General features: G+C 46.3%; 1 long non-coding RNA gene across 1 annotated transcript; it reads right to left on the bottom strand.

Moving 5' to 3' along the window:
* Nucleotides 1-505: 505 nt before the first annotated feature.
* LOC308065856 lies at nucleotides 506-14833 on the bottom strand. The gene is made up of 2 exons (XR_013928945.1): nucleotides 5566-14833; nucleotides 506-4866 (listed from the first exon to the last, which is right to left on the bottom strand). It is a non-coding gene; the product is annotated as an uncharacterized lncRNA (long non-coding RNA).
* Nucleotides 14834-24586: the final 9753 nt, after the last annotated feature.

The raw sequence follows: 24586 nt of genomic DNA, 5'->3' as shown, positions 1-24586 counted from the left end.
AGAAACCCTGAGTTCCTTTTTTAGCTTCCTCTGCTGACCACAACTCGCGTCATGAGTAAAGTCCCGCCTGCCATGTTGCCTGCCAGTGTGTGTGCATATGGTCTGCAGAACGTGAATGCAGCAAACCACTTCACAGCATTGTTGTTTTCTTTTGCTTTTTTTTTTTTTCCCTCTCAGTGGAAACTATTAAAGACTGAAAGCCTTTGCTAATAAAATTCACACAGCTGCTGTTGCTGCAGATGAAATCCTAACACCACAATAGGGATTTCCAGGCAGGGCTGCCCCCTTGCAAAGTGCACTGAAGAGGGCAATGCGTTTCCAAAGTGTGGAAAGCCATTGCAAAGACATGTCACTATGTGTTTAGCCCCCAATCTATGCAATCTCGGCAGTCAATGCAGGCTTGTAATTTCCTCCATCACCCCTTTGCTGCCACTGAAGCTGCCCTTCCCCCAAGCACAGCTATGGTTTGGAGGAGTTAGGTTCAGGTGCCAGTTCTGCCCTGAAGGTGGGGATAACAGAGTTCACCAAAGGCTCACATTTGGCCTGTCAACAGCTGGGCATTTGTCTTCTAAGCTTCCAGTTGCCTGAAAATGAGGTATTGTAATGGGAGTGCTGACACTACAGTGTGGTTCTGCTGCAGGGTAAAGGGGGGGGGAAGATGACCTCCATTCTTGCTTTTCCCCCTCTCCTAAATGGAGTTGAAAATGCTGTTTATAAAACAACATACACATAAAAATTAGTTCACAGGTTTGAGAGTGGATCCATCCAGAATGAGTGTTTGGGAGGAGTGGCTGGCCATGCTACAGCAATAACATTTTCTGTTGGATCCAGCTGGGCCAGGCTGGATAGTCTTTGTAGGGTGGCAGGTACCTCATCTTGGGCAGGAATGCTTACAGGGCAGACGAAAGGTCAATTTCCATGGAAGTCTCCATCTCTGGATTTCCTTCCCCTTTTCAGTACAAGCCAGTATTTATCTGTAGGTTTCCAGAGAACAAGTCACTTCTGAACTAGTACCTTTTAGTGCAAATATAGTCTGAGTAGCAGCAGTAGAAACTTTTCTGTCAAGATACTCAAGCTGTCAACACGCAGACATACGTGTAAGATTTCCAGGCCACAGGACTTTCAGTTCTTGTGTGGGATGATTTGTGCTAATTGCAGTAGGAGTTGCTTTAGGTGGCTGCTTGTACTAAAAGAGTTGGGGCAAGAAGATCCCTTGGGAATGAGAGAAGCTGTTGCCCTATTTCAGGGCCACCTGAACTTCAGCAGAGCCTCCCTGAACTTCACCATGGCTGGTGGCCTGCTTGTTGCCCCAAGTGTGAGATGTGGCCTGGCTGAGCCATGAGGCAGGTCTGGATTTATGCTAGGCGTTCTCTGCTTCTCGTGGCTCAAAGCATGCTTTATCCTGGTGCCTGATTTTGTACCTGCTGGTGATGGAACAAGAACGAGCAAAGGCCGTTTGTACAAAAAAGTTTGTACCTGATTTTGGCAAGTCAAGATAAATGCGCTGCTTTGATCTAGCCTTTACCTGGGCCTGGTAAGAGGTGTGCAAGTGTGAGGTGGTGTTGTCTTTCCCAATATTTTGCCACCTTTTAGTGTTCTGGGACTAAGAGCCCTCCCACTCACCCTCTGGAGACAGCACCTGCCAAGGAGGCTGTAAGCACTCTGCTGAGCCATTCACACCCCTTCAGGGTTGTCTCTCAGTTTATGCCCCTCTAGTTTAATGCAGGTGATTTGCATGTCTCATTTTGCTGCAGGTGCCGATTTGCAAGAATAATTATTTGTTTGAAGTGTATTCATAATTTTCTGACGTAGTGCCCCTTTTCAGAAGAGCGCTGCACCCTGATGCAGCAGGGGAGCATGTTGTGGCACCACTTAGGGAGAGGAATGGTCTTTAAATCATGTCCCTCGTCCTGACTCTTTGTGATGTTAAAAAATAAATAACTCTAGGAAAAAAACGTACATACCCCCTCCTTCTCCTCAGTAGTGTTTCCTAATTGTTTCCAAATCTGGTCCCTGAGCATTTTGATCTGGCTGTTAGAAACCACACGTTCAGCAAGACACTCCTGCAAGGCTTAAGGCTTCTGCTCCTGAGACCCAGAACTGGGATATGCCAGCTGGGGCCTGGGAACGTGATCCTGCAGCTCTTGTTCACACAAAGATTTTAGGCTTGCACCTGTACGGGGTGCAGTGCAAGCTCCCATCCCATTCAAGCGTGATTTGAACAGGGCCTTATTCAATGCCTGGCTTTTCACGGGGTGTACGGATGAAGGGGTAAAGGGAAAAGAGGACTAAGTGAAAAGAGGTGTTAATTGTCTTCAGCAGGAGTAGGCTTTCTTGCTCGGTCGAAGGCTGCTTGTTCCCCTAACGACTGCCTCCCCACTTGTGAAGTTCATTGCATGAGTTCGAGCCAGTTCTGACAGGTCCTGTCACCATCTTTCATCTTTAGCACAAATCCCTCACGTACAACTTCAGACCAGCTGTTATTTATTTATTTATAAGCGTGTAGGCCTGGCTTAATAAAACTGGTTATTAACATTGGATATTATTATTATTAAAAATTAAAGCTGGCTCTGAGATTGCCTGTTCAAAGTTTCTGCCTGCAAGCTGTGTTCCCTGCCACTGCTGCTTTTTCACCAGAGGGATGGACCATATTTTCTTCTCTTGGCAAATGGTGTCTCTGTTCCCCAGCCTGGATGCAGGAGCCTGTGCTCCAGCTTTCTGGGCCCATCACAGGATACTGGCTCAGCCTGCTAATGCCCAAGCCCCTGACAGCCATGGACATTTTGATTCCCAGGGGCCAGTTTCTGTTTTCCCAAGAACAGAGGGCTGCTCAGGTCAAAACATCCGAGCTGAATGGAGAGATCTGCCACCTCTTTAGGCCTCAGTCTGCCATTGAAGAAGAGGGCAGAGGTTTATTGCATCTTCTTTTCAGTCTTTTAGACAGAAGCTTCAGGCTGCTGACGAAGTGCTATTTGGCTTACTGCAAATCTGGCAGAGAGCGAGCCCTGTATCTCTTATTTACAGCTGCACTCCTAATTAGTTAGCAACAAAAATACATAATAAAATACAGCTTGTACTCAGACGGGTTCTGGCGAAAGCTAAGCTGAGATATAGTAAGGTAAACCTCAAGACTCTGAGCCATGCTGAAGGTAAATCCCACAGAATACAGAAAATTACCTTCACCCTGGGAAAATCAGAAGTTTGAAGGTGTTCTCCATGCAGAAAGCTGTGAAGGTAACACATCAGAGCCAAGACTAGACAAACATGCATAATGTACACATAATGAAGCCTCTGGATATTGAACAGGCTGGAGCTTGAATCTTTCCCACTGTGGCAACTCCTGCCTAAAATACATAGTTGTGATGACAAAGTCAGAGGATGCTTTCTTTTCAAAGCATTACTTTAAGAGGAGATGTACATCTTTTCCCATGTTTAAAAATAAATGCATGTGATATACCACCCTTGGTCTTACTGTTCTCTCTGTTTTGCTGGGTGTTTGCTAGGAGGATGTAGGGAATGCAGAAGGACCCAAATGGTCATGCATGTTAATGTCACGCTTCTGTTTTGCTTGGAGACCCACAGGAGGTTTGTGCTGGTAACACCCCAGACACGTCCTACGGCTAGATACGTGCAATACTCACAGCACAAGGCTGTGAGCGTTCCTACCCATTTCTACTGAATCAGCTTTCTCCTGTCTGGCTTGCTGTGACTTGGCTTTCAGGACATCTCAGACCTTGTTTTTGCCGTCGTGAAGAACCCTCTTGAGATTTATCCTATAGCCTCACTGGGAAGGTGTTCGTGGAGGCTGTCAGAAATCCAGTGTCGAGTCTGTTTCTGCCTCAGGGGACTTTGGCCCATCTCTGCCAGGTGAATGTGGTCACACCTGGGCCTCTGGGTGCTCAAACCTGGTCTTCTCAGCCCCAGAAATCAAAGCACTTGTGTATCAGCCTTAGCTAGTCTTGAGACAGGGAACTGGATGCCAGTTGTCTCATTCCTAGATGAATGCCTGACATACTAGATTGCTGTTGGCACTTGCTTTCTTCTCCTCTCACTTTCTGTTCTCTTTCTCCATCCCTGCAAGCAGTGTGGACATGGTGAAGTCTCCATAACTCAGTGCTGTGAATCCCATCAGTCAAAAACTCGCTGCTAGGTTTTGCAGTTTGCTGCGGTGTGCTGGCCTGCCTCACAGGTCTGGCCCGCCTCGCTGAGTCCAGCTCACCAGCTTAAGAACAAAGACCTTATTTCTTCTTGAGGCCCTGCAGAATGTTGTCTAGGAGTCTGTAGGATGTGGTGACTTGTTGTGGTCTCTTTTATCCTTAATTTTTTAACAAATTCTTCTTCTTTTTTTATTCAAGCATTTTCCAAAACAAAACAGCCCCCCCCCCTTTTTTTTTTGAGTGAGTCGTGCTGATAGAGGAGCTCAAGGCCAGTGCCATGTCAGATACTTGCCCTCAACGTAAGCGCTGCATGCAGATGCTCCTTGTTGCTGTGAATGAGACTTATCCCCCCTTGCAGGTGAGCCAGAAGAAAATTGGTCATGAATACTGGGAAAAAAAATGTTTAAAAATCTTCTGCTGGCTGGATTCTTCCTGTAGCTGTGAAATGCAAGGCCTCCCTTTTCATTAAAACTGACTCTGTTTCCCAAGCAGTGCCTCCAGGCACCCCCCATACAGATAATCATGCAGAGAGCTGGGATGGTTTGAGGTCTCCAGATGGGAGAGTCTTTTGCTTGAAAGGTGCTGGGGCCAGGGCAGTCCAGCTGGTTGGCAATCAGAGGTCATTCCCACCTGATGGCAAGCCTTGCAAGTTTGTGTGAAACAGCTTGGTTCTTCCACAGGTTGTTTTCCGTAGATTCAGGTTTCCACACTGTAAAAGCCACAGTCAGTAACAGCAGTGTTTAGCATGGTTTGCGTTCTGGCTGGGCCCGAGAGCCAAGCTTTGCTGTCCTGCCTAAGCCAGGGTTGGGTTGACACATGGAGGCAGAGTGTCTTAGGGATGGCCTTTCTGGTGCAGAAGGCAGCACTGGTGTCAGACCAGAATCAGACCGTACACTTGTGTCTGCTGCAGTCTGACTCCAGCCTGCTCTGGCAGAGGAATAAGCATCAGCCGTGAGGGACTCCGGTGCAACTGCCCTGTTTTAGCTTTAGAGGGAAAAGGAAAAGGACTCTCTGTGAGGAGTCTGATGAAATTGCCTGTTTCAGGACCAGCAGAAATGCTGCACCCCCTGCTTGCCTTTGGGCTTTAACAGGTGCTGTGATTTGGGCAGAGATTTCACCCCTAATCTGGAGAGGTGCTGTGTCAGTGTGAATGCTGCCAGAAACAAAGCAAAGTTGCATATAATCCTCTTTCCTCCGGCTGAGGCCTCAGGAAGCAGGTGTGCTGTGAGGATGAGCAGGTCTGTGAGGGGGAAACTCCCCCCAAAATTACAGAGGAAAAATACATGGAGAGATGAGAAAGTGAGCAGGAGATTAATTAAATGACGAGCAAGTTAGGAAAACAGAAAAACCTAGAGCAATTAGAGTATTTTTTTCCTCCTGCTTTACAACAGCTATGTCAGTATCTCACCTTTCCTTCACAGCAGAGCAGCCTCCTCTGTGAGAGCTTCAGCGGCAGGCATTGCATCTCAGATGAGAAGAGTCATCAACAAGGAAGGCTAGAAATATCCTCTGCAGACTATAAGATTTCAAAGGGAATGGTGTAAAGATGGTCCCCAGACAGGGCAATCAGGCATGGCTGGGCTGGGCCACCCAGGGAGGACATCCACCCCCCTGCAGCCAGTCCAGGGCTGCCTCCAGTGGCTGCCTCCAAAAAGATGGATGAAAGAGTTGTAGACTTGATGTACCCATCACACAGAGTGACCGCTCATCCTAACAGGGCTGCTCCTGGCAAGACTTGGTTTTCCCCACCAGTGTGGAGAAGCAGCAGCAGCTGGGCAAAGGCATTTCTGCCTTTTGTCAGCCTCGGGCAGAGGTTGGCACTGAAGGACTCATCCTGGGATCTAGTGGTAATGTGGCATTGTTAGAAAGGGAGGCTTTCACAAAGGAGGTGTTAAGAAAAAAACCCCACCAAAATGGAGAAAACAACTAAAAACCCTAGTGAGAAAGGTTCTAGGAAGAAGCAGGGGCTTCCCCTGGGGAAACTTGCTTTGGCTCTTATTGTTTATAAGGCATGGGAGTGTTTCCTCTGCTGTAGCCCGTTGACTGACTGTAGAAAATGCCCTCTCCTGCAGCACAATGCGTCCATCCTGCTCACAGCCCTCCCCGCCCCTTCCCTGTCCTTCTGCAGGTCCCCCACTCATGCACAGCAAGTCTTCTGCATGGTTTTAACCACTCTCCTTTCTGCTGTTTACCTGTGAACCTCTCCTTCTGCTGATTGCTGCTGCCACTGCCTCCCCTTTCCCTTTGCAGCAGGACCCTCGCCACAGCCAGGAGCATCTGCAAACCAAAGGCCCTTTCTTCCTCTCTTCTGCCCTGGGATTTGTGGGGTGGAAGCATTCCCTACTGCTCGGTGTGCAAGGCATGGCCCAGGGTGCCTGGGTGAATGAGAGGAGACGGTAAGGGGGAACGTCACCCATCTGGAGGGTTTGCATGGGTCCACAGTGCTGGCATGAGCTCCAGCTGCCAAAGCCTTGCCACAAAGCTGTCTTCCCATTCCCTTCCACATCAGCTAGTGTCCTGAGGCTTTGAAATCTGAGTCCAAACCATTGGTTATTGAGTACCGTTCCTGCTACAGCTGCTACTCCCTCCCCTTCCCCAGTCTTTTATTTCTCCTTCCTGGCATGGGCTTAGGTGGGCATGCATGACTTACAAGTTTTAATTTCCTGTGGGAAGCATTTCTTATGGCCTGCAGGTAGGTGTTTTGTTATTTTTCTTCCCCTCCCCTGCCTCCCCCATTAGGCCCTTCCTTAGCTTTAGAGCTTTTCTGTGCCCCTAACTGCCCCTTTTGAGATCCTGAGTCCCTTTGGATCTCATTTACTCGGGGATGTAACTTGACTTGTTTCAATGGTGTTAGTGCTCATTCATATCTTGGATAAATGAGAGGAAAACCAAGAGCCCGTTGGCTGTGTTTTCCTTGGTAAGTGTGGAAGAGCCTGTCCATGTTGATATTTGCAGTTGGGAAACATTCCGTACCAGTGTGTCCCTGCGCACAGCAGTCCATCTGGTATGGGAGACTGTGTGGAGGGAGGGAGGTGACATGGTTGGGACAGTGAAAACTTCTACGTTATTATGTTCTGCTGAAGAACAAAATAAGCTATGGCTCGTGTCACAGATGACGCAGGCAGGGATGCACACATGGCAGTGGTGCTGCTGCCAGCCATCAGCAGGGCAGGATGGATATGATGAACACGAGGGGTGACAGCACTCTGGGACTGCGGTCTCTCAGCTTTGTGGCAAGCCTGGAGCTTCGGGGAGCAACAGGAGTGGAAGTTTGCTTTAAAAATAGCTCTGCTGTTTTGCAGCCTCTGCTTTCATTTCGTCCCTGTGTGTGCAGTCTTTTAATTGGTTTGGACAGCTGATTTCCCCAACAGGCTGAGTCTTGACCTTTCCAGGGGGGTCAGGGGCAGCGAACTGTAATGTGTCACTGGGCTGCACTTACCAAAGGGGGAATGGATGGACACGTGGGCATGTGCGTGTATGTGTGTGCACTGCGTGTTTGTGCACCTCAGTAATTAAGAGAGGTGTATGTATATACATACATACATAGAGACACATCTATAAATATATATACATAGCTTGAGCTTTGAAATATGTCTCTTCCCCACCCAAATTTTTCCATCTGGGATCCCAAATGATACTCCTTTTTAATTTCACTCCAACCCACAGATTCCCTTGGCCCTTAGGAGGTAGGGTAAGACTTCATAAACTCATCCTTCCCCAGGACTCTCAAGGTCCACAGGGCCTTCAAACATCGCTTGTAAAGAGAATGTGTAATCATGGCCATCTTCAACATGTGTCCTGCTGCCCGCAGGGTCCTTTCCAGCTGTCAGAGCTGAGCATGTGGGTGCTCAGGGGTCTTGATCTGTCCATCTGAGCCCTGACACTGGCCTCCCCACCTGTACAGATTGATTCCCCCGGCTTACCTCGGCATAGCGGTGAGAAACTACAGCAGGTCTGTGCCACAGCTTGCAGTGCTGGGGAGTGGCAGGAAAGGAAAGCGCAGCCCAGCACACAGCTCTGGCAAACCCGCAGGGATAGGATAGTCCAGTGGTGCAGCTATCAAGCAGGTGAGAAGGGCAACATGAGCTGAGCCAGCACTGATGTTAACTTTTTATGCAGTCCTCATCCTGACAACCCATGTATTTGGTTTGGTTTATTTAAGAACGGTTTGGAAACACCTGACCTAGGTTGAGTAAAAGGCTTTAAATAGCTGAGATTTCTAACCCTACACAGAACTCAGTGCTCTGCATTGGGAAGAGATGTGGAGGTTTTACTGAAAACTAAAGCTTTTCTTTTTCTTTCCTGTTCTCCCTTGCTCATTTATTAGCTGCCTCTGGCTTGGGTACCTGCACAGCCCCACGTTCTGTTATGCAGATGCTCTCCATGCTTAGCAGCCCTATAAAAAGCCTGATTTGCAAATGAGCCAAGCATCTGAGCAGGTTCCGCTGGCTTCACCTTATTATCACAGGGCTCCTGCTCTAACCTACCAGTCAGACCCGACAACATCAAAGGCATTGCGTAGAGTCACACCAGATAAAAGCCTGGCCCACCTCTCTTGGGATACACCCATTCCCTGCCCACATAATGCTGCTTTCCCACCTGGCCGGCTGTGGGGTAGGGTGGGACCATTGCTCAACATGGAAGCCTCTGCTCCCGTTCCCTCTTTGCTGGAGGCATCCAAAGGCTCAAACACTGCCTTTGCCCGGGGCCATGCCTACAAAGGGAATTTCACTTGCTGCTTTCTCCTTTGCAGGCAGCAGCTGCTGATGCTGCCATGGGTGCGGAGGCGCAGGCGTGCTCGGCTGCTATCGCTCCTGCCGATGCCCCCTCCGCTGGGGGCTGGCTGGGCAATAAATGCCATGTACTGTGGACAGGCGTAGCGGGGTCTTTTTCTGCATCCATACAGTGCACTTTTGCAGGGACTTTTTGGACAGTAACATTTTGCCTACGGATTTATTGGAATCCAGCATGAAATGTCTGAAGTCCACTTTGTTCAAGCCCATTTTTTAACCTCGGGGTTGGAAAATTCCCACAGCTCTGGTCCCTGGCTGCTTTGCGTCCTCCCCATTTCCTGGGGTAAGGCGACTTGCTCTGCTGCCCGCTGGGCTGCAGTTGTTTCAGAGAAAACTGAGAGCTTTGCTCTCTGGGTCTCCTTTCCTCAGCACAGGGCTCGTCTGGATGCAGCGTCCTGATTTTATTTAAGTGAATTGGTTTTAAAAGCCCGGACTCTGCTGGGTTTCCTGTGAAATTAAATCTTGAAAAAAAAACCTGGCTGCACCTTTTCCAAAAAGGCCCTGCTGTCAGCAAAATGCAGCTTGGGGTAGCGGGGCAGCATCTCTGTGTGGTGTAACAGGCTGCCTACAGGCTGGAAAGGTATGAGTTTGCACAGCTTAGCTTATATAAATTGAACAGCAAGTGCCAGCAAACTGCAGCCATACGAGAGAGCCCGAAAGGTTTGAAGTGTTGCAGAACAAAGCTACTTTTATGATTTATACACTTGCCAGACAACCATCAAATTCTTTGCTGAAACTGGAGCTTCCCTGGTAGCACCACGAGGGCTGGCTGGCCTGCGAGGAATTCTTGGCATCAGAGCAGCTGTCTCAGAGTGGTACAAAGGGCTTTGCCAGTGTGAGATGGAGCTATCAATAGGATGTCTATCAGGGCAGGCAACAAATGGGCCGCTGGTCTTGGCTTCCTCCACCTCACCAGCCCCAGTGTGTGTGACATACAGTGGTAACAACCCCCTTGACAACTGTCATAACATTTCTGCACAAGGTGTGGTAGCCCCTGAGCAGCTCCTGCACTTCATAACAAGGTCTTGATCGTAGGCTGCACAGAGACAAGTGGCTGGAGCAAAGGGAGAAACCTATGGGGGGTGATGCCTCTGTGCAGGCAGGCTTCAGGCTGCCCACAGGGCATGGTGTTCTCAGGGAGCAGGCAGGACACTGATGGCCACTGTTGGTCCTTCCTGGCAGGGCAGAGCCAGCTGGCATGTAAGCGGTTGAGAGCAGGAGGGCATCCCTATGGTCTGCCCCTAGCAGCTGTAATCCAGGGAGATGGTCTGGAAGTCAGGTTTATATAGGCTTCTGCTCATGTTGAGAGTCACATCAGACCCTCAGCTTTGTTGTACTCCTGTTCTCCTGTGTACCCAGTGAGGAGGCTCTTACCTATAACCTTTCTGAGGTACCATTTCCTCCTGTGTAAAATGGAGGTGATCACATTCAGTTACTTTATAGCCAGGTGAAGCATCATTATTAAGGCATCAGGAAAGGTGAGGACTCCTGAAATCTCACCTGTTGAGTGAACTTTGTTCACCCTGCCTTCCCGGGTGTATGGCTTAATGGTAGGAGCTTGTGCATCAGTGCTTCCCTGGAGATGAGTGAGAGCCTTCAGCCCAAGGTCTCTTTGCTAGTGCTAAGCTTGTATGCACGGAGACGTTATTTATTTAGAGAACAGCTCTTATTGCTGCTGTTTTGCCAGAAAACATCCTCTGGTTTCCGCTGGCCTCTGAGCCTGCAGTATTAGAGATTATTTTCCACATTTGTTTGCACATTGCTCTCATTAATGCTTCCAGCAGAAGTCTGTGGGCACTAAAGTGAGGAGACAGGGCGCAAAATCAATGGCAGGCAGGCAGAAGGATGTGGCATGTGAAAGCCCTGCAGGAATGTGGCTGAATATCACCATAGAAGAAGTTTCAGAGGTTTTGCAATGGTTGTAATGGTACACAACCATTGGGGGGGCTGTCCCATCGGCTGCTGTGGGCTGACTGTTCAGATGAGAGTATTTCACCTAAAGGAAGGAGGCTGAGGTGGCTTGAAAAGTTTTACAGAGTGGGACTCCAGTTTCAGGCTGGCAGTATTCAGGATCTCCTGTACCCAACAAGGTGTCACTGGAGAGCACCAGACAAATGCACAATGATATATAAATAGCTAACTTTCTTCGGGCATGGGCTTCGGTAAGCCTGGCCAGTTCCTTTCTTTAGCTTTTCCTTGCAAAATATGTCATCTGGGATTTCTGTATCAGCTGGAATGACCCATTTTGCAGGAGTGTGATGGTGATGATGGTCTGTAGTGGACAGGGAAGAGGTGAAACCCATGCCAGAACAGCAACATGTCAGGCTATTTTGGTAGGGGCCGAAGTGGCAGAGTGGTCCCTTTGAAATAAGAGATTTTGGCTCAGACTCCCAGTGCATCTATTTTATAGGGTGAGGCAAAGAGCGAGGCCAGTTAACACATGGTGGAAGAACTGGTCCTTCCCATTGGGAACTGTTGGTTTTGCCCTGCTCACTCTGTTTATTTGCAGGCAGCTGACTTGTCCTCTTCTTGGCTATCTCATCCCCCAGCTAACGTAGACTGGCCATCTCTTCCATTTAAACAGAATCCAGCAGCATTTTGATGCCAGGGAAAATACCAAAATGTTGCTCTGAAAGCCACAAAGGATTCAATTATTTCCTGGAGACGATATGAAGCCTATTGAATTGCAGGAGATGGTTATCGGCTCTTATTTGTGGAGGAAAAGGGCCGGGAGTGAGTGGAATAGAAATCATTGTGCTTCTTTTGCCTATGAAAGTCACCCAGCTCAGTTCATAAAATTAAGTTAATCACGGAGTGCAGGAAGAGAAAAGGGGGACTGAAAATCTTGGCACATTCTTATCCTTATCTCTTCTGTTCTGCAGTGGGCCTGGGCTCCAGGCAGTGATGGCTGTGCAAAAGAGGAGCACGCTCAGCTCTGGAGAGTGGGAGAGGCAGGGATGTATCCTGTAGTCCTGCTCTCCACTGCTCCTGGAAACCAGGAGCCTCTCAGTAGGGCAAAATGTGTTGACTGCAAGGATGAGAGGGAGCTAATTAGCTGTCTGGGTGTATTATTAGGTGGAGGAGAGATGGCCGTTCTGGGAGAACAAGAGAGGAGGGCACCAAGAAGTCATTTTTTATGCCACTTTTTTAGCCTGCTTGCTTGTTTTCCATAAGAGCTGTCATTTTCTGATGATGGTAAACAGGAGATGTGTCTGGGAGACCATCGGGGAACAGGCTTACATAGCATGGGTTATACTGGTGTACCTGGTAGTAAACAGGAGGCATGTGGAAGCATGTGTGCATAATGCCTGCTGTACCAGACTGTCTTTGTGTGGGATTTCAAAATAGTTCAGAGACTTAATTGTGGTAAAAAAAAAAATAATCTTCGGTGTGTGGTATGGAGGATCTGGGAGAACATGCAATCTGCTCTTTGAGACAGCCTCCTTAGCAAAGGCTAGGGAAGGAGGCTTGCATTTATTTCACCAGTTAAAGCACCTGCATTTGGCTGTTCAGTGACAAAGCAGCTGCTCTCCTAGAAACTCAGGTTTTATATATGGCATTTGTACAGTCAGCCAAAAATAGCATTTGTTAGGTAGCCCAGTAACAGAGCCTGGTGCAAAGAGATCATAGCTTCTACAAAGAAGCCCAGATAAGAAACAGCTGATTCCAGAAGCATTGCCTGAGATATAGCCCTTAATCCTATTACAGCAGGCAGTGGCCTCTCCAGGTCTCCTTCAGTTTGCTGCTGTTTTGTATTTTAAACAGGCAGGAATTTCAGCTTGCTGCTTGGGAAGACACCTTTCTTTTTTAAGGAAGGAGGGCGAAAACTGACTTGCATGGTATGTGCACGTAGGGGCTTCTGAATTCTAGCAGCTGTTGTGGTCATGGCAGGGTTAAGGAGAAAAAGGAAGGTTCCTTTGTGTGCCAATAGGTGGGGATTGGAGCTCATTTTTCAAATTAAGAGTAACTAAGGAGAGAAAGCAATACCCTGATAAAGAGTCCAATATGGTGGGAGAGTCCAAGAACAAGAGATGCTGGCTTGGCTCAGCCTCAAGGACTTGTTCTTGCAGGGGAATGCTTGCAGGGATGGAAAACAAAGCATGCCTCTGCTCCCAGCAGGGCTCTGAGGCCCAGAGAACCGCCCAGAGCAGCCAGTGTCCTGGCCCAGAGTGGATGAAGCACTGATGCGAAAGGGCTGGCTGCCACGCTTACCCTCTGTCGCTTTTAGCATGGCCTGAGTCCTGCAGTGAAGCCTTCACCTTTACTACTCAGAAACCAGTGGCATCAGGTAAATCCTGGTGATGCCAGCTTGAGGGGGGAGCTTTTTACCCAAACAGACCTGTGTGTCCTAGTCTGGCCCCTGGTGAATATGGTAAGGTGGCATTTTTCTTGCCATACTTGCAGCACAGCATGTGCAAGGAAGCATTATAATGCTTATACAGACTCCCCACTGGGCTTGACTCCCCAGACCGTAAGGTCTGTGGTATCCATGGTCACAGTGAATCAGACCAGGTCCTGCCTCTAGGGTGCCAGGCTGAGACTCTCCTGCCGGTCCAGAGTGGACCGTTAAGACCCCTTCATGTGCTATTTTGACCATCCAGTGGACACGGGTCTTCAGGAGCATCTCCAGGCTCTGGAGGTAGCTGTAGACAGAACTGTAGTCCCACCAAAACCAGGAGACTCTTCTGGCTATGTGGATGCACATGCTTCTCGATCTTGAGAGTTTATAACATAAAATCTTGATTTTATGTAGGCATTTGTGTAGAGCCATTATTTTAAGTTGATCCATCACCGTTTTAGATTAGCTAGACCAAGCTCTAAGCACAAGCTTTCCTCCCCAGTCAGATCCAGTCCCATGGATGTTTTGGGATCCCACAAGTGTCTGGAGCTACACTGTGCATTGTTAGTGGCAATTTCAGGCTTGGGGTGTAAATTTAAGCATTTCGTTCACCAAATCAAGCATTCCTTGTTTATGGCGGTGTCCATTCTTCATTTACCTTCCTACTTCAAGGCTTAACATAGCAAATGCTGAAAATGTATCAGTTGGTCTTCCTGCTGCCTACCTCCCCACCCTCACTTCCTCCAGCTATTTGCTTTGACTTATTTGCTCAGGATTTGTTTTCCCTCTGACTTTACAAGTTTGCCTTGCGCAGCAAAAAAACTGCTATTTTGTTCTCTCTGGTATTTGGCAGGAAAACAAAAAGAACACAAAGAAGCAAAAGATAATCATTGTTTTTTTCCTGATGATTTAACACACAAGTGTTCTTTTTAGTGCTACTGTTGCTGGTGTGTTAAAGCATCTTCTTTTCTTAGGCATGCCAAGAGCTACTGCAGAGAGAAGAAAACAGGGTGTCTCTTAACTGTTCTTTCCTGCGGCTGGCAGTGGGCTCTAAGCTGAGACCTGCCCATCCGCCTGGTGCTTGCTAGCAAGGCTCCTCCACATGTTATTTTGGTCCAGATGATTGAATTGGACAGAGAAGCTTTTGTGCAGGGATTTGCAAAACCCGTCTCTTTGCTCTTCTACTCCAGTGGAAGTTGAAACAGGTGTGCTGGAGCCACTGTATGCATTGCATTTTTGTCTTTTTTGTGGTTCATGTTCCCATGCATTATTTTATCATATGACATTCCTTATTTCAGGTTGGAGGTAACCTTCCTCTCCTCAGGACATACAAAACGGTCGGTGAAAGATCCCTAGTGGCTTCTTCCAGATAACTCCCTAAATAACTGGGGGAGGACTGGTCTGACAGCAGGGTTGGCAGTTGGTTCAGGAGTGTATGTGAGCAGTTTGAGCCTCTAATTTGGGATGCATGCTTTCTGGTTTCACCCATGAGACTAACCTCTCTCATGATCATGATGCTTTTGCTTTCTTCTCCCCCCACCAGCTGAGACCAGGTGATGTACAGGGCACGCCGAGTGAGAAGGCAAGCCAGCAAGGCCAGCACGATGACATCCCCTAAGGGAGTCTTCTGAGGGCTAGAAAGAAGAAGCCTGGGGGCACAGGCTATTTTCTCTACTTTCTTTCTATAAGTCTCTCAGTCCTTTCCTGCCCGCCTCCCCCTGTGTGACAGAAGACGAAGAGTCCCTCACCTTCCTCTTACTGCACAGTGGGTAGAAGAGGCTCGCTCACAGAATGAAAGAAGAAGCAGGAAGAGGAAAATAAACAGCTGAGTCATTACTGAAAAAAAAAAAAAAAAAAAAAACCAACGACCAAACACAAAACTTCAGGAAAGGGGAGGACTGGATGGGGCTGGCCATGAAACTTCAAGAGAAACCACAACTGCGGCAGTGGACGTTTACAAAGGCAGTCCCTCTCCATCTGCGGGGAGAGGGCTACAATGGCTCCCACAGACGACACGGAGGGCACCAGGCAGCCCTTGCCCAGGGACAGTAGCAGCATTCAGCGCGTTCCAGCTGCTGAGAAATATGTGGAAATTACATGCTGTAAGTCAGCTAAATAAACAAGGCGGAAAAATGGCTGAGTCAGAAAAAGTGGACTATTAAGTTCAAATGCGTTATTAATTGGAAAACTGCTTAACACAGCTGGAGATCCTATGGGTATGGGTAAACAAAAATATGGTGAGGAGAGAACCAATTAAAGCACTAATTAGTCCTTTTAGGAAATCTTCCAGGTCCATTAATGATAACCCTTAATCGTAAGCTATGGAAGAGACAACTTATCTGTATTGCTGCTGCTGCCTTGAGCATTAGTCCTGTGTGTGTGTGTCTTGTCTTTTGTGTGTCTATACATAAATCACCAACTTCAGAAACTGTACACTTTACAGTGGCAAGTGCAGATAAATGAAAAATTCAAGACTTGGTCTTCCAACTACCCCGTGGGTAGTTCACCAAAGAATTATTAGTGGGATAGAATTTATGCATGTCCATTTTCTGAAAGGAAGGACTACCAGTTCTTCCCTCTCATTCCCACAGCAGCAGAAATAAAGCAGCAGTGCTGGAGCTGGAATTGTTTGCAAGAGCTAAGTATTAAGTATTAATAACCAAGTAATTATCATACCAATAACTATAATGAAAACCACAAGGTAGTGTTTCCAGAAGATTATGCTTTGCAGAGCTGGAAAGAGGTTTCATGCTGTCCATTGCCCTGCCTGTATGGAATATAGTTTCTAGGCTAAGGAATTCAGCAATCACTGACTTGAACATTCACTTGATATCAGCCTTTGCAGCTCTGCCTTCACCAATAAAAGCAAGTGTGGAATGAGTAGGGTGAGGGAAAACACCCATGTGCTTGCAAATAAGAACACCAGCCTCCTCGATTTCTATGTGGAGCTGTTTTTCTCTTCAAGTGCATCTAGAAGAAACCTTCACATGTTTATGTCTTGGACTGTACATGCCTCCTGAAAATAATAGTTTTTCAAAGTATAGTAAATCTGAATGAGTATGTGCAAAGGGTCACTTCTCCTGCTCAGAGACTATAAAACTTCTACAACAAACAGAAACATTATCAAGACGCCAGAAGCCGCCTTCTATGTTCGTGAAAATTATCTCAGACGATCATGTTGGTCTTTTGTCTTTTCCCAAATCTCAGATTCCTAAGTTTCCTCTGAAACAGTTTTATACTCCAGAAACAAATACAGTTTTAGGTTGCCATCCAAGTGACTGGTCAGATTTTCATTAGTTTTTGAACTAAACTGCATGTGGACCTTTGTATGCACCCATTTAGTTTGCAAACCCCAGGGCAGGCAAGCAGCACCTTGCTTTAAATAGCTCTACTGGCTGGAGTCCTACTGCGTGGAAGTGAAAGGAATGCTCTGTTCATCCAATGACCGAGGCTCATTCCCCTCTTTCCATGCCTGTACAGTTGGATTTCTAGGTCCTTCTGATGTGCGAGGCTCAGCTAAACTGCACCATGTGTGCTTTAGCAGCTAAGTTTGCCGCGCAAAACATGAACTCTAGAGGTGTGCTTCAAAGTAGTTTTCTCATGCTGCCTCGTGTCTTCAATTTTGTATAAAGTTCTGTGGAGTCTGCCAGGATGAGAATTTTAGTCTGGATGTCACAGGTTTTTTGAGAGCTTTTTTGAATAGATCTTTGCATTAAAGCATTTGAAAAAAATTAAAACAAAAGTTGTTGCAAGTTTTGAAGAAGAGCTACAAAGATGCATTTTTCCCACTACAGACTGGGCAAAAATACTGCGTCTTTAAACTTTTCTCACATTACAGTTTTTACCTCCTCCTTGATGTCTCATCTATAATGATCCTCACCTGGAATGGCCATTACTGAGTAGTGCAGTCCTGATGGGGACTGGCCGTGCCTGGAAACAGCAGCTCCTCTTTTTGCTTTGCTCTGCATTCACATGCAAGGGTGCTAGACTCCCTAGTCTAAACTTCCAGTTGAAATCAGGTGGGATATGTCATCTCTCAAGAAGCATCTGTCTGTCAGTAGTGACTGAATTCTTAATTTAGAGAAGATGCCAACTTTTAAATAGATGGCTCAAATTAGGTGAGGCAAATCCCACCCACAGGGAAGGTTTCTGATTAGTTGAAGCTCGTGCAGGACTATGGAAATGTGTGTTAAATTTTGCATTGTTGAGATTTAAAAAATGTTAGGAAAATCAAATACCTAATAACTGTGTAAATTATAATAGCCTAAAACAACCTTGCAAACCACTGGCTCATTGAAAAAAACATCATCTTACTGTGGTGGAGATTGCTCTATTTGCTTTCCTTTCAAGATGCAGCTGCAATAACAAGGCATATGTGATTTTAATGTGACACCATAATCTGTCAACCCTGAGAACTAGGGAGCAGGCCCATATAAGATAACTAGCTCAACTTCACAATGATAAACATGTCAAGATACAAAAATCAGTTCTTCCCTTACAAATGAGAGAAAGATGTCGTGTAATTGGAGATGTCGTGCTATGCTGGGATGAGCTACATTCCCACAATTAATCATACCAAATACATTATGTAGTAGTTGTTGCTTGAAGACAAAGGAAGAATAAATACTTGTGTAAACATGCCAAATACGAACTCTCCACAGATGTTGATTGCTGTACCATATTTAGCATGAAGCACATTGGTACGTGGAAGATAAACTTTACATCCAAGCAGAAGGATAGCTTGGAAAAGGACTTTTGAACCTGTGTGGAGGCTGCAGGTAACGTGGCCAGTGTTTTTTCTATGGTTCTTAGGAAACTGGATGTCAGGAGCTCTGCTATTGGCAGCAAAGAAAAATTTGCTGTTTTCTTGAATTTGGACTGTGTTGGGACCCTGGTGAACAAGACATGTTTGGCTGACATGTCTTATTTCCAACAGTGGCTTAGAAACTGAAGGCGAGTTCAAAAGTTCCTAACAACACTTCCAAACAAGAACTTTGTGAATACAATGCAAAAGCGACCATGCATATTTGCTGGAATAAAAAACCAAATTAGCTTCAAGCTGGGTTTGTGATTCCTCCCTGACTTGCATGTTTACTTTTCATTAATATTGATTCCTTCTGACCTTCAAGTGCCTTTTCCTCATTGTACATGCTTCACAGTGAATAGCTTACTGGCAATAATATTAATAGCAACAGAAAACGTTAACAATAGAGACTACTTGCATGGAGAAATGTCACCTTGTAAATAAAGACTTTTATTTTTTTTTTGCATCAGAAAACCTCATTTAGGGACCCAAAATGATATACTGTGTGACCTCGTATATAGTGAAGCTGACTGGTATTGCATGAATTTTGATATCATAACAAATGGCTGACAAGCAGTGCAGAGACATGTGATCCATCCTGAAAATGGCTCAGACATGAGATCGATACATAAGATTAGGAAGCCATAACCTCTAGATGACCCATATGGAAACAAGAACAAGGCTAAATTCAATGAGTAAAATGCTTGCTTAGGTCTAGCCAAAATGAAGAGGTTTAGCACTGATCCAGTTTTTCCCTTTGACTTTTTTACTGCTTCTCTTTGATTGCCTTGTCAGCAGCAAAGTTTCTATTCCCATCACCACCAGTGATTTGGGAGAGTGGTTGGAGAGTGCTCCAGGAGACACTTCTCCCTTGGCATCTGTCAGGGTTTCTGTAACTGTGTTGGTCCCATCCAGTCCTTGGACTGGGTTTACTTCAGCTACCTCCCTCTGTCCTCATGGGAGAGACAGCCAGGCAATGGCAAAAATCTCTTCCACCCCTGTTTCTGAAGTACCTGTTCCGGGAAGGGAGGCATTGCCTTCAGGACCCAATGTTTTCCCCTAGGTGCAATTGGAACCCAGAGATCCAGCCTCCTGTGCTGGGTACACTGCACACCTGGAGTGATATTCAGTATATCCAGGTCTTGATGTTCCTTTGCTGATTGATTTCTGCTCCACGGGCTAGCCTGTTCAGTACGTGAAATTCTCCTAGAAGGAAAAAAAAAATGCCTTTGCTCTGTTTTCCATGGGGAGCTCTTGTAGAATGAGAGTGGAGCAGCTTACTCTAAAATAGCTGTGCTAGGAGTCCTCCTGCCCTTCTTCCCAGGATGAAATTTGTTTTTGTTTTAGTACTATGGAAAAAATCCTCTTTCCATAAGAAGCAGCTAAACACAGAAATCTTTTACAGTCCCCTCATAAAGCTGTAATAAAATTTGCATGAGAGAAGAATTTGTGCTTGTTTATTTGGTGCCCTTTATACCCCCTATTGCCTAAAGCTAGCACATCTGACAGCAATGATGGGCTGTGGATATGGGAATAACAGTGCTGTGAAATCTTCCCCAAAACAACAGTGCCTGTGGTCTGATTTGTAAATACAAATGCCACGGTGTGGCATCTATCGCATAGGAACTGACTTCAGGGTTTTAAAAAACTAAGGCTTAAGGTTAGACTTGTATCGAATGGGGCAATCCCTATTAGGTGTGATTTTTTGGAAAGTGTCAGGCCACGAGACAAAGTGTGATGGATGCCCCACTTCCTCGGGCTCCTCGGAAGAATCCTTGCCCTCAGCTGCAAAAGTAGCTACTGTGAGCTCTGAGCGTTTAGAAATCGTATCACTAAAGATGTGGATGGAGGGCTGAGATTTTCCAGAGCCTTTAAGAAGTGTTCTAATAGACACTTAGGTTCCTGTGTTATTAAGATGCTTTTGAAGCTTTTACCCAGGAGAGACTAACTTTAGGCACCCACTTTCGAAAATCTTAGCCAGAGGGAAAACAAACCACTGATAAAAGTTAGACACAGTCTGTGTTTTGGAAATCTTCCCACAGTTATTTACACATCTGTGTATTATCTTGTATTGGTGACTGGTTTTTGAATGTGTATGTGTGGTTTGTTTGGTTTTTTTTTTTTACCGTGCACCTACCACAAACCTCAATTCAAATACCACCCAAACAACTAGGCAGTCACTAGCATGTTGGGACCTTATCCAGGGTGCCTGTGTTGTAGGGGATGAGCACATACAATTTAAACAACAGTCTCTTGAAGCACAGATGCACAATGGGCTGTCAGACTTCACCTGGCTCAGTTCTCACCACGTTGCAAGGTTACAGTTGCTCTTTGGATGTTGAAAGTGATGTGGTGAGCGCTCAGCAACAAGAGACACTGAAGCCAGCGGAGAAATCTGCTGTTGCAGAAAAACTTGACTTTGACCTTTCCCCATAACTAAGCTTCTTTTTTTTTACTTTTCTTTCTTTTTTTTTTTTTTTTTTTTTTTTTTTTCTTCCTTTACATTCTTTCAAGAATTGTGAGGCCCCAGAGACTTGACGGAAAATTCATACAGCTCAGGTCATTTTACCAGTCTGTGCAGCCATTCAGTCAGTAATAAACACTCTAGCAGGGCAATGATTATTGCAATAGTAGGGGGCATTCTAGCCAGCAAGCCACATGAAAATGATAGACAGTTGCTGAAATCAAGAGAACTACAAAGCAAAGGAACAAAAGCATAAGTAAGTGAATCATTAGGCTGGTCTCAGAGACGTGACATACCAAGTGCTGTGCTTCCTATAAATTTGGTGAGTTGATGATTTACCATAGCAGGGCTTTTCAGTAAAGAAAATGAAAACTTCAGGAGGGCTCTTCAGTTCCAAGAAATAGCACCAAGAGAAACATACCCTTTGTGTCACAACAGCTGACTTGGTATTAAAAGCATTGATACACTGAATGAGGCTGGAAAGAGGCTTCAGACCCTCTCATTCCTATTAGGGTTTAAAAGCACTAGTGCCAGATCCTGCAGTTCTTACTCAAGCAAAGCTCCCATTGATGTGTTCTTAATCTGGAAAAAGTCAACATGGATATTTATGGAGCTGTAGTGCCTAGGGGCTCTAATAAAAACTGTGCTAGACATTGTACCTATATTTAGTAGCAGCCAGTTCATGTCTCATAGAACTTGTGGTCTGCATAGACAAGACTGATAAACCAGATATGGAGTAGGAATTGTTAGTCCTGTTTTACAGATGGGAAGTGAGGGTTAGAGATTGCAGGGGGATTTTCAAAGCTGCATAGTGATGCTGGGTATTTATTTCCCATGCATTCTACAGGAACTGGACGTACAGATGCCTTGGTTGTGTTGAAAGGCTGAGCCAAACACAGACATCCCAGTTTTGGTGGGATGACGAGAAGTCTGTGATGGATGAGTAATTAGTTTAGATCTAGACATTCCAGACTAGTTTGCTATGCCAAGAACATCCATTTTTGGAGAGAGTTTGCCTCAAGTTAGGGCTGCAGAATTCTGACCTATGGACAATGGCTGCCATCAACGTATGGATATAAAAATAAATAGGTAGAAAACAAAGTGAGAGGGAAATGTGAACCCACAGAACCCTGATTACTCTGAAACCTCCTTTGTCTTTGGTGCATGTGGCTGCCCCTTTTTGCCTTTTGTGGAAGCCACCTGAAACCCACCACGACTTGACTGGATCACAACTGGATACGTAAGCCCAGGATGGATTGCTGTAGAGAACGCTTTTGAGTGAAATTTGGCAGCTGTGCCTGGAGTGCCTAGGTCCATAGAAACCTAACCTGTCACAGGAATTTCCAGGCCAATGACAACCACCATGTCTTGGAAAGAGACCAACACGGTGTAGAAAACAGCTTGGAAAATTGGAAAGGGTTCAGAAAAAAAGTTCATCAAATGATCTGAACCCTAGGAAATCTGCCTAAAGTTAAGAGTCAGCAGAAGCTCGTGTGTTTTACTCGAGGGAAGACTGCAAGCTGGTTTTATAGGAATGTCTGTATGGGCAGTGACTTTTGAGAAGAAGCTATCTGACCCCCTCACTGTAAAATTCTATGACTGAAAAGTGCCCCTGAACAAATCTGGGCACAAAGTCTTATTTATTTCGAGAAGGATTAATTTCACCACTAGAACAGCAGATTTGCCATCACTGAAAGATCTGATGGCAAACCTGAAGCTTTTCTCAAAGCTGTGCCCTTAACTAGGCAGAAGTGTTCGGTTCGATCCAGGAGTTACTTTGTCAGGAGCAAAGGCCCATGCTTTGTAAGAGTGTGGCAAGGTCGTTGCTGCACTTTTTAAACTCACAAGCTGGGAGCTTCAAATAGAAAAAGAATTTTATTAGATACTGCCTTAAAAATTCCTATAGTATTTCTTTGAGGTTGCATATTTCTGGTCCTCATACCAAAGACTTTTTGGATTGAAGCTTTTGCAGTGTACTGCAAATTTATTAGCCAGCCATTTCAGGCTAATGAGATCAGTTAATGTAATGGATACAATGCATACCTAAATATAATCAAATTAAGAATGCAGGCTCTTTCCTAACTATGGATGAAATCTGGAGAGGCCCCAAACAGGATTGCCTAATATATTCGAGGTCACTGAGGGGCCTGATTTTCAGAAGCACTTAGTGTGTGGTCACCCCTCTTGTGCTATTTGTGTCCCAGCATCCTCTGCACCGCACTCTTGGGAAAGGTGGTCTTGTTTTTGGTCCTGGTCCCTCAAAAAAATGGTCTCATGATTTGCAGGTGCTCTTTCCCAATGGCATTCAACTCTTAACAAAAGTATTGCAACTTAGGTCTGCCAGTACTGAGCTTCCTCTTACTTGAATTTCCACATTTGAAGCACTAGGTCTTTAAAGACTCACTCATTTCTAGTTCTAGCTTGAACAGAAGTTTGTTTATATGTTAATATTCTATTTTTAAAAATCAGGTAAAACCAGCAGCAGAATAATAGTAATAAGAAAAGTCTGAGTTAACAAAAAAAAGGGATCAGATGCATGAGTGAAAATAGTGAATTACACTGGCTTGTGAATACAGAGCCACCGAACTTCCATTTTACTCTGCATTTCAATTCTCCAAAATTTCCCACTGTCTTTAGTGGAAAAGCTCTCAATACTATGCAAAGCACAAAGACCGTAACATGTCCTTTTAATGCCTTTTTTCACTCCCTCCCAATGGATCATGTGGAAGATTGAAGAAAGGCAGAGGTTTACTGTCGGGCAAGAGGGGGAAAAACCCCAGCATCTCCCAAAATACTCATCCAGCACCCCATGAATATCGAGGGACAAGCAGGGATGCTGCGCGCCACCAGCTGCTGGGTTCCCCTCTGCTTGCCTCCTCCCCACCTGTTCCCAGGCCCCTCTGCAAGTGGGAGATGGGATTTCAGCAAGCGGCGTCCTGGGGGGGCGAGCCGGGGAGGGGCAGCGGGAGGCAGAGCACGGCTGGCGGGGCTGACACATCCAGGATGAAATGTCCAGGTGCAGGGAGCTGGAACAAAAAAAAAAAAAAAAAACAAAACCCAAAAACCCGCTCTCGCACGCATGCACACAAATCAATAAAAAGTGTAATGCATCTTTCTTTAATTAAATCCCACCCTCGCATTCGCTGGGCAGCCTGGCCGGCGGCGACCTCTGCCCTGCTCCGGTTTGTTGACTGGCACAGCTGTTAGTAAATCACCTGCTGGTGCGGCTCTCCAGGGCTTTAAAGGTCATCTGTCAGCGGCTGCTGGGGAGAGATAAAGAAGAAAAACAGAACCAAAAGTTTTTTTGTTTTTTTTTTTTAAAAAAAGACCTTCATTTAAGCAAAGCCATTTGAGCGCACTGTGTCCAACCTTTCCACTGTTTACCTTGCTGGCACCTGGGGGTGGGGGGATTTTTATTCATCTGATTCCCCTATTCCTTTGTATGCATTTTTCCAAGTTTCCAACCACTTTTAAAATCCTTCTGTTTTAAGCTTTTCTTTCCTGCAGGGGAACCTGTAGCCCCGCTTCAGCAGCACTGCTGAGTCCCCCAGAGCTGAGCACAACCCTGTGGGGGAGGGGGTGATGCTGCTTGCGGGGGGGGGACGACAGCAGGGGATCCCCTGCCCCAGCACCCTGTCCCCATCACCCACCCCTGGCACCTGGTGCTGTGTCACAACGTGGCCGGGCGTGCAGGATGGTGATGGTGAGAAGGACACAGAACACATTACTCTCTTTTCCTGGAGTTTGGTTGACAGGAGCTGCAGCCAAGAGGGGCCTGGATGATGCCTCTACATCCCCTGGTTTGCTTGGGATCTACTTTTAAGCTCAGGGGATCTACCTGTTGGTGCCTGCCTGAGCTACGCTGCAGCTGCACTGCAGCCATGCCCATGCCCTGTACCCCACTGATCTGAAGCCTGAGCCCCTGCCTTGACTTCCCAGCTTGACCTCCCTCCTTCTTCACCACCATGGACTTGGCAGGTGGTTGAGACTTTTGGTTGAACCTGCTTTGCTGGTTTTGAGTTCTGTGGG

Source organism: Falco punctatus, assembly GCF_963210335.1.
Source record: "Falco punctatus genome assembly, chromosome: 6".
NCBI classification, from domain to species: Eukaryota; Metazoa; Chordata; class Aves; order Falconiformes; family Falconidae; genus Falco; species Falco punctatus.
This window is presented reverse-complemented; position numbering and strand designations above follow the sequence as displayed.